The 10,641-nt window shown below is 39.0% G+C and overlaps 1 protein-coding gene across 4 annotated transcripts in view; it reads right to left on the bottom strand.

The window, feature by feature from the left end:
- The window catches only part of ahnak (AHNAK nucleoprotein), a 30,235-nt gene extending 26,324 nt beyond the window's left edge, over positions 1-3,911 (bottom strand). For 3 of the 4 annotated variants that reach the window (XM_061047986.1, XM_061047987.1, XM_061047985.1), the window contains exon 1: positions 3,618-3,909. The gene's annotated coding sequence lies outside the window, so the exon portion shown is untranslated. Of the gene's footprint in view, positions 1-3,617 lie in introns of all 4 variants that reach the window. The other variant, XM_061047988.1, reaches the window with a different exon arrangement.
- Positions 3,912-10,641: the final 6,730 nt, after the last annotated feature.

Below are 10,641 nucleotides of genomic sequence, written 5' to 3' on the forward strand. Positions count from 1 at the left end.
GTATTAATTGACACAATTTCACCTTTACATAAGCACAGCATTAGGATGTATATTCATATGTCGCATGTAGAGCCCTCCTGATTAGTGCAAAGTTGTTTAGCGCAAGAGAGTGTTGGATTTTGATCAGTGCCGTCCTTGTGTATCTTGTGCCAGAAAAAAAAAACGCCCAGACAAAGCTTAATGTATTTCTGAATTTACATTCCAGGCCCCTGCTGCCTTGACATTTTGGCCCCATCTTTCCAAATAGAGTTTTTTTGACAGATGCTGCGTGTCATTCCTGCACAGGGCAACATAACAGCATTTCAGCAGGAGTGGGGGAGTAGGTCAGACAGTAAGTGGGGGCAGTAAGGCTCTGCCGTAAACTAGCAGTTATGTAATTTTTTTTATTTTATTTAATCTGCATAAACAAGTCTGGTTTCCATGCATGTGCATGGGTGTGACTTATAGGCGTATTATGTGCACTTGTGATTACTGTCATCATTCTCAATTGACTATTTCTCAACTACAAGGGGAATATTGCTGATGATAGGTGCTTCCCAGTGCACACTAAGGACATGCTGAAACCTTCCAAACCAGCGCTGGATGGATGAAAAGGGAGTGGCTACTGGGTGGCTTGCATAAAGGACTTTCTTAAATCAAACTCTACCGGTTGATGTTTATTTGCTGCTGGAGGAACATTAAATTTTGCTCACTGGAACAGTTGTGTATCTACACCTAGGCTTTTTTTTTAATTTTTTTTTTTTTTTTTTACTAATCTCTAAATGGGGATTTAAAGGTGAGTAAGAGCCCAGCATTGCCTCAAATTAAATTAAATTTTTTTAAATTAAAAAAAATGAACTACAGTATGATTGCAACACCCTCCCTACGTTCAGCTAATTCACCTCCCTATTTTTCACCTCCCCACGCTGTCCTTCCTTCCAACCACCCACTCAACAAACCCATGAGGAAATGGCAGAGGAAGTGTGCGAGAGCCCAGTTTCTTTCCGTTTAACAGTGGCTGAACACCACTCCTCCTGTCTGTGCTGCCAGTCATCAGGGCGTGAATATATAGTAGTACTGCCACAGTGCTGTGATAAATATCTTAACACTGTCAGGCTAAGACCCCGAACCGACACAATACACATCCTTTTCTTCAAGCTAGTAAAATATGCTGTTTGGCACATTGATGGCAAATGCAACAAAATGATCTGGAGTGACAGCAGCCGTTGTTAGCTGCCATGACTGAGCAAGATTTGATCACTGAAGCTGGTTCAAAAATGTACATTGTGGTTTTGGAAATACCAGGAGTCCTACATTATTTAAGGTTACAGCATAATGTAGCCTCTATATTAGTGCGTTGGTTGACAGTGCAGGAATTTAGGCAAACAAAATCCGCCCCAGGCAAAGATGAGGGCACCTGAACCAACAAACGTTTTAGCAGTCAGAAACCAGTTATGAACGTTTCAGCACTCTAAATGTACGATTCATATTAACTATATTTGATTATAAGTAAGTTCATATTCTTGCTGGTAGTGAAGTCTTTTTTGGCACAACATCCCTGAGTACAAGATGAATATTTCAAATGCTAAGAATGCTTAACATGAAATAGCCCAAATGACAACCTCCTACCCAAACCCCTTTTAGCCCTGTGTCACCATCTGGCACTGCAAAAGGTTTGTTTCACAATCACCTTCACAAGAGCGATTTAAAAAATGTCAGTCATTTGCAGCTGCTGGGTGCTTGACAAAAACTTAAGTGTAACTTCTATGAAAAACTATGTTGAGGAAGTGAAAATCAGCTCTCCACTGAAATTATTTTTGGGTGTGGCTCGAGGGAGCAATGGAGGACAGGCAACGACACACACGCAGAAATATTACTTGCAACTGGGATCAACAAAGTATTATGTCTGGTCTGCGTTTCCTTCAACATTTTGCTCATCTTAAACAAACGCCAAACCCAGGCAGAACAACACGTAATTATTTGGTTTAGTTCGAACTTAGAATGCAGTGATTGCTCGAAATGAGTTCATACGTACAAATATCTCAACTTTTTGGGGCAGATTAAAAAGTGTTTCTCTCTTTCTCTAAATGTGCGAAGTCCTAGCTCCCCCCTCTAAGCCCCAAACCTGGTTTCAATTAGCTTGTCTTTCCAAACCACTACATTCCATTACTCCCCTCCTTGCCCCCGCCCCACCCATCCCCCTTCGCTTACTCACTCCCTGACTTTCTTCACCATCTTCCTCCCTCACTCCCCCCTTACTCTCTCCTCCACTGCACACTATGGCTTTCTGCCCAGGTTAAGAGACCCAAGGTACAAGAAAGACAAATCTAACTCTGTCTAATTTAAAGAAATGAAAAAGAGAAATGCCTTAGAACAAGCAGAAGTTTACTTTTATCTAATGTAAATATGGTTGGACAGAGGGTACACATGAAAAAAACGTGTTCATATCATATCAAAGACCTTCGGAAAAAGTTCACAGTATTCCTCAACAGTAGACAACATTAAGCAGCAAAGATTTCCATGGTCCCATATGCCTCAGAGTTATGACACTTTAAAAACATCGAATAAGTAGAATAAAATTACTGCTTTAATATCTCTAGAACCCCTTAATATCACATGAAAGAACTTTGTATATGTCGGTTGACCCACTGCGTCAACCGTCTGCAGCATGTATGGGTTTTTTCCTCTTTTTTTTTTTTGGCTGTGAAGGGTGTGCCTCTGTGAAGAGACAGCAAAGCAAGCAGGGAGGGAGAAAAAAAAAGGGAGGGGTGGAGGGAGGTGAAAGAGAGTAATCCACACCCAAGCTAGTTGCAGCCTCTCATGGGGAAGTCTCTAACTTTACTTATTATATGTCAAAGTCAAAAGGTATTTGAAAGATAAAACAACACCTGGAGGATAACTTTAACACAAACAACATTACTTTTTAAACTCTCTGCTGCCTCCTCTATTCATATTCCACAAATCTGCCATCCCAAAGACTAGGGTTTAACTGTAGAGGACATCCACGTTGCACAATAGTCCAATCCCTGCACAAATCTTTTTTATTGCTATCTGTTACTTTTTTTTACATCATATTAAAATATATTGTATTTCTTGCTCTCATATACATCCTGGATTAAAAACCTTTGTGTGCACTTGAAGAAAAAAGAAAGTGCGCAACTCTAGTCAAGTCCTAATTCATGTGATAGGTGGGAGAACACACCCACTTCTCATTTCCTGAGTTATTTCAAATCAGCATGTATAACAGAGGATGGTATTCACACACAATTACTGCCTACTCTTTACATAAAAGCACTCAAGTAATGAAACAAATTTTCTCTTCATCAGAAACTTCCTTTTTTAAAACTTCCCTCTAGGAAAACCTTAGGATGCCGCCAGAGAAAAATCACATGCAATAAAGTAGGACAAAGTCACTGCAATCTTCCTGCTGATACTCAAGCTCAGCACAATATCACAGATAGTCGTGCAGATAAGATTGACACCTTTAAACTCATTTGTTTGAACTTTCACAATATTGTTGTAATAGATTTGCTTTGTTCATTTCAGCACTATTAAGTTTAAAGCCAAAGAAGTTCACAAAAAAGTTCACAAAAAGTGTTAACTTCAAACAAAGAATGGGGGAAAAAGTGCATCTTTACCTGTGCGCAGTCTGTGCGCCCGAGAAGCCTCACACCAGCTTGAGCATCCTTGAAAACGTGTCCTCTGTCCTTTTACGCAGCCCAAGAAAGAGCACTGCTTCCAGTCACAACTTCGCAGTCTGTGAGGATTCTGTCACTCTTTTCTTATTTGATCAACAAAGTTTCCAGGGCGTTTTCTGCCCCTCTCTCTCTCTCTCTCTCTCTCTCTCCCTCCCTCCCTCTTCTTCTTCTTCTCCGAGTTGATTTAAAGTCTTTTTTTCTGTGCAGCTGCTACTCTGGGCTGAGCAGAGTGCCTGGACAGGGAGCTGGGTAGGGCTCCTGGTTTGCAGAGGGAGGGGAATGCTTGGGAGGGGACCGGTGCGAGGGAGTGGTTCTCCTCAGGCTTGTGACCACCCACTGCCTCTCACAGAGGGCTCCAATACAATGCAACAGCAAAAGTTAGTTCAGGTTAGTTCACAATACAACCACTGAATTCATTGTCTATGTACCTACACTTATCACCTTAGTTTTACATTCACTCAGGGAGTTTGTACCAAAGTAGTTATCCCGTCAAAGTAAGCTACAGCCAGTGACAGAGAAATAAAGACTTTTCCACTACTTTTCAATATATTTAAGCACAAGACTGAAGAACAGAGTTTAAACACACCACAAAATGAGTATCATGTGATAGACGATGACATAAACATGTTATTACAGAAGTTAAACTACTGTACACAATCTGACAAAGAGTTATCATTTACAAAATGACTCTCAAGAGTGAGGCCTTTACTTACACACAAAAGTCAGTGTGTGTGTGTGTGTGTGTGTGTGTGTGTGTGTGTGTGTGTGTGTTTATGAGTTCAGATTCTTTTTTGCTTTGTTTTATTTTAACAAAGCCCACCCTGTTCACTGTCTCTGTTCACTGCAATGAGAGCATGTTATGCGTTTAATAATTCTCCCTCAGTTTTGTATTTTAATCAGCTTTTTAGATTTCATGCTGTTCTGAGTGAATTGATATTTTATAATTTGTGTTTTTGTAAATATTTTCATCCATTTCAAAACAAAAATAACTGTTGTAATTGTCCGTCAAACTCTTTTTTTTTTTCTCTGTTTAATTTTGCAATAGAATGTCACAGGAAAGTTTTATTCTTGGACGAAACTCCTATGTTGTTGGTACTGTTCCTTTTATAGTCTGTTGTTATTGCAAGAATTTTCAGAATACATTAGAGATCCATGATGTACTGAATGATGTTCCAGTTTTCCTCCAGCTCTGCACATTTCCGTTGGCACAGAGGCACAGAGACACAGGCTTTGTCTCAACAAGCTCGAAAGCAGGGCCAGCCAAAGTAAACACGGCTCGCCTTACTCACCTCCAATATTCTATTACATTGAATGTTACTGTGTCGTTTTCACAAAATGTATATCCATACTTTACAATTTGTCTACTTTTTTTCCACAATGTCAAAACAATGCAAGGAATTTCACGTAAAAGTTGATATAAATTGAATGCGTGCATCTCTTTTGTGTGGCGGAGAAATGAGGGAAGTAGCTGTTGGGACATATTGGGCGGTGCCTTCTAGCCTGGGATTAAAGATGATATTAGCTCAGCAAATTACAACTGCTACAGGCTTATATGTGAAAATATTTAATACAACATTAGTTCTGCAACTTTTAAATACTTTAAGGGTGTGATTCCCAGCCTTTTTATATATATATATATATACCTACACAGCCCTGTCAGATTTACACCACATGATCCAATTATATATATTATACGTCTATATTATAACCATTTCTTCATATTTGTAATCCATTTTTCAAACATTTGATGTTAACTTTTAGCTGTAGATTCAGATATTTTAGCTAACTTTGGCATCAATGCATCCATACAGTCTCTTTTTGCTTCGTATTTGAAGCAAACCGGCTCACATCAGTTAAACTTTTGCATTTATAGAATACTTTAAACCATTACTTTATCTACCATTTCACCATTGCAAGCTGTTCCAATGTATTTTGTACTGCTTTGGTCTAACCATTAATTTATGTCTGTGTATTGGGTTATCCCCTGTTAGCTAGCTAGCTCGTTTTCTTTTTATCTACATCTTAAAGCCATTTTTATTCATTTGGCCATACATATGTATATCCTACTTCTGTGTATGTAACCATCTATCAACTATAATTATAAATGACAATGTTAACTGTTTACCCATTGCGTTAGTTTTAATAGCTCAACTATTGATGCCTTAACCATAACCTATCTATTTAAAACAATAATTTTAAACATTTAGATTTCTCTGCTTGCTCACTAACTCATTTTGACATAGCTAAGGGAGGTTAGCATGCACTTGGTATGCTAAGGCTTATCCATTAGCTTACTTATGAGATAAACAACAACAGTGTGCCTCAGAGAATATTGTTGCATTTGTGGCGGCAGGTGACTTGAGTGGTTGGTTTATAAGACAAAAAGGCTAACAGCTTGACAATCATAGCTAACTTTATGCTCGCTCGGACACTCAGATAGGAGAAGGAGAGGTGGGTGACAAAAACAAACCAGATGATTTTGAAGAAGCTGTCTTCTCGTCACTATGGCCAGCTGTCTTTTCTGCAAGAACAAGGCCAGTAGCCGCCTTGACTCCGAGGGCCACCGCAAATAAAGAAATGTATGATGTCAATTCATGACAAATAAACAAGCTAGGCCAGGTATGGGCAATATACAAATTCTCCTTATGACACAAACACCACAAACACTGCTGAGATGTAATTCAGTGATTTAAGGTGACAACTAGCAGACGGCCGCCGCCACCTGTCACTTAAAGCAACAACATAATAATCTATGATTTTAACCTTACACGTGTCATTCATGTCATTTGTAAAAGGCAGTTAAAACTATTTCTTTTTTCTTTTTGAACATTTGCCCTAAAGGAGATCGGCTCATTTTTGAAGCCAGCCGGAGGAGGCATTGGAGCAACAGCATTTTTCAACACAAGAGGCTTGTTTGGAACAAATATTCGGGTAACAGCTAACTTCAAGCTTCAATATGTAAGATATTTACAATATTAAATCATGAAATTACCTCATTATATCATCAGCTATGCTATGTTGAAGCGCTGGCTTCTCTGTCAACAACACAGCCGCCAGTATGTCCTCCTTCTAAGTTCCATTTCCAGTGCGCAATGGTTTGTCTTTGTTTTGACCAGAGAAGTATAGACAGTGGCTCAGGTGTTGCAGATGAAAGCGGTCAAACGAAGTGGTTCAGAAATAACTGATTCTCCCCAACCTAAAAATCCTCGGCATTTTTCTAATGAGCTCCATGACCAAAAAAGTGGTAAAACTAGGATAAATATTGAAGATGCTTTAGAAAAATGGAGAGAGGTTAGAACGTAGAAAGGTTTAAAGGCTGATGCAGAGCTGGCTAAACACTGAAGCTTCCGTATATGCGACATAGCTCATCGACTCTTGGGAGGAGTGGGCGGGGGGGTTTCAGAGTTACATTTTGGTCCTTTAATATGGGGGGACAATTTTTTAATAACACCAAATTTCAAATGTTCTTTTTTACGTAACCCCTGGAGTGAAAGTCTCTCATTGGAAGTGAGTCTGTCACATCACGTTTTTTTTAATATGAGCTGTCATGTAGCATGTGGGTGTAGCCTTTATGTCTGTGTAAACAAATGTGCTTCTTCAGCTCTCACAGCAGTGTTTGCTGTCCCCGAAAAACCCCTTATATTCGCATCACTATAGTCACACAAATGCTCTGTCAGGTGAGATAGCAAACATGGAAGAAGTCGAACACACATAGAGGAAGTAACTGCATGGCTTTGAAGGGATCAACAGGGAGTGGTGCACACACTGGAACATGCGCAGACACATACTTTAATGTACCACATTAAACCACCATGAGTCAAGAGAGCTCTGATTTAGTGCTCTCTCAACAAAAAAAAAAAACACAGGGTGCAGCTCGTCCACAGAAGGGAGACTCATTGTTCATGTGTGTATTCATCTGCAGTTGTATGCATGCTGAGATAAAAGTGAAGGAGTAACACTAACCATGTGTAGGATAAGCAGAAACCCTAAAGAACTCTGCATGAAGTGTGGAATTATTTACTCTAGCGCAGTAGCAGTGTTCTGAAAAAACAACGTTGAAGAACAGAAAAATGTTCCTGACACAAAACATAACTGTAGAGCTTAGACAGTTTGGAAGGACGTACTTTGTGAAGCGTAGGTGGACATCATGTATTACATCATGGTATTGCCTGCAGAGGTCATTTTTATTATTAACATGTTGTCCTTAATGCTGCTACAGAATAAGCAGCATTTAGGACAGCTCTTACTGTTGATTCTAATTTGTTTAGTGGAAGAAATAAATAATTTTTCAATCAGTAAAATGATTTCAAAATCAATATTTAGATTTTTTGATTTCTTAGGTAAGTAGCCTTGTTATATATATATAATATGAGTTGGTTTTTATTGCGGATGAATCCCGTCAGGGTGAGACACTGTCTGGATTCTAGTCCACGTTACCAACCCTTTCCCTATACATCATCCCATATAGTGCTCTGCTCTCACACCTGTTTGCTCGGCTTCACTAAGGTTTCACTTTAGAGCCACTGAGGTGTGGCTGTTGTTGCCTCTGAAGAACAGTTCCAGCTTCGAGCAAATTGCTGCTTCCACTCAGACAACTCCTACGATGTGTGTACACTTAAACAGGAGGATGTCTTCCCTGCTGTGTGCTGTTCAACAACTTGCATGAAGGTTTTGAATGTTTATGGTCACATAACAGCCCCACAGTAAACACTCCCACTGCTAGGCTAAGCTTTTACTACAAAGAGTGACCATGTTTGTGCACTTTTACTGGTGCTCAAGAGCTATTGCATATGCTGGGGAGGTGAATTCAGGTTAAAGTCTCTGCTACTTATTTATTCAACTGGATGAATTCCAAATCAATCTGCCAAAGGAGTGAGGAGATCAAGCAGATACAGTGGGAGAAGAACTTTGAGACAATACAAATTTGGATTGTGCAATTGAAATAAAACTTAACTTTAGGGTTATGTCCTGAATGTTTTGCACATCCAGGGCGAGTTTTTTTTACCAACCGAATCCCCTCTAACTATCACGGTTTTGTGGCAGGTCACTCTAGTTGAATTCAAGGATATGTGGGAATGGGTGTGTTTCCTGCGCCTAGGTGTGTCAGCCAGTGTGAACCAGCGCGAATAGCTTGGCTCAGACGAGCGATGACTCACAGCCCGTGACTACAATGAAAACAGGGCAGCTCAGACTGTAAAGCAGAGGAAAACCAGAGGATTAGATGGGGATGGAAGCTTGAACGTGTGTGTGTGTGGGTGTATGTGTATGTGTATGTGTATGAGTGTGTGTTTGTTTGAGCATGTGGGTATGATTAATGCAGAGCAGGATAAGGGAAGTCAGATGGCACCAGCACGAGCAAAACTGTTAACTTGTGAAGTGATTAAATAAAAGTGACACAAGTATTTGTACCTAATGATTATTTACATTTTATCACATTTCTTAAAGCAACTGCCTGGCTCTGCTTATTATTTGCAAAGGAGCCAGATGGGAGGGAGTTGTCCATTTGATTGTGCAATACAGGATTGATCAGACACAAAGGACTATCTGACACTCTGCCAACTCAGTTGTTAAAGCAGTGTGACTCCCAATAGGTTTCCAAAAACATAAAATGGTCAGGCTTTGGTGAAGAGAATATTCTTGTACTATTGTGTGTAAAATGTCACAATTATCCTCAGAAATTCTTTCCTAATTCAGACAATGTGGGCTGTGTTCTTGGCAAAAGGCCTGTTTTCATGAGTCATAAAGATAATTTTTGAGAACAAGGGATCCAATAGATGTTCCAAAACACATGTGAGAATGTAACTCGATCTTTATTACTCTTTCTTGTTGCGTATCTTTATTTTGTATGTATGTAAACTTCAGGTGACTCATGACATTAATTTATGATATTCAGCCTGAAGTGTATTAAGTTGCAGGGTGTAACAGATAACCCAAGTGAGCATTGGATGTACCACAGTGTCTGTTGTTGTCTTTCTGATTTATTTGTCTCTATTCTGACATAGTGTAAAAGGTTAAACTCGGCATCACTTTTAATTTGCAGTAATTCCACTGAAATGAATGTTGTTGGATCAATAAGTGGTTGTTTGAAATTGTCTAAAACACTTCATATGTCTTTAAAAAGCCCAGTCTGTCTCTGCAAAGATATTTGTTTACAACAGACACTCACCACACAAACCATATTGTGTGCAAGTAGAAGAGATCTTTGTATTCCTGCTTCATTAGATTTTTTTACACAACGCTACATTGTCAATATTGTGACAAATGTCTCAGCAGCCGACGCTAAAGACACAGTCAGATAAACATTGTCAAAGAGGCATTGTCAGTTTCAAAGAATGTCAGAGGAAATGTACTACAGACCAAGCTTGTGTTCTTGATAAATGACTGAATGCCCTGTTGTTGAGGACGAGTCAAAAACACTCAAATCTCAGTAATTCACAGGGACACATCGTGTTCCCACTAAAGGTTCCACTTCATACAGTCTACGGAGAGCTATTTGAAACTTAGTCTTGGTTGAGGAACAGACTAAAACAGTTAGTCTAATGAAGATCTCTTTCATATAAAACAACAAAATGTAAAAATCCCCAAAAATATGGAAACTTGAAAGAGAAAAATAAAAAGTTTATCAGATTAAAATATGAAACCAGTTGATTAAATGAAATGCAATAAAGACAATACTAATGATGAAGCCCATTACTCACCTTTATAATAATAAAAGACAGAACAGGCTGACAGTAAAGATGGAAATAAATCCCATGAATTAAAACTTCTAATACAATTCACACATGACTTTTTTTTTGTTATAATCAGAGGTGGAATGTTACTGACTCAGTTTATTTAGCATCCAGTTTAAAAACAAAACCTGTTTTCTGCCTTTCCACACGTGAAAGTTTACCTTTGTAACTAAAGTTTGTTTCTACTTGTATTTAATTACTGTCAATTTGTTTCATACTTTTTGCTATCTTTT

This window comes from Labrus mixtus, chromosome 10, assembly GCF_963584025.1.
Source record: "Labrus mixtus chromosome 10, fLabMix1.1, whole genome shotgun sequence".
Lineage (NCBI taxonomy): Eukaryota > Metazoa > Chordata > Actinopteri > Labriformes > Labridae > Labrus > Labrus mixtus.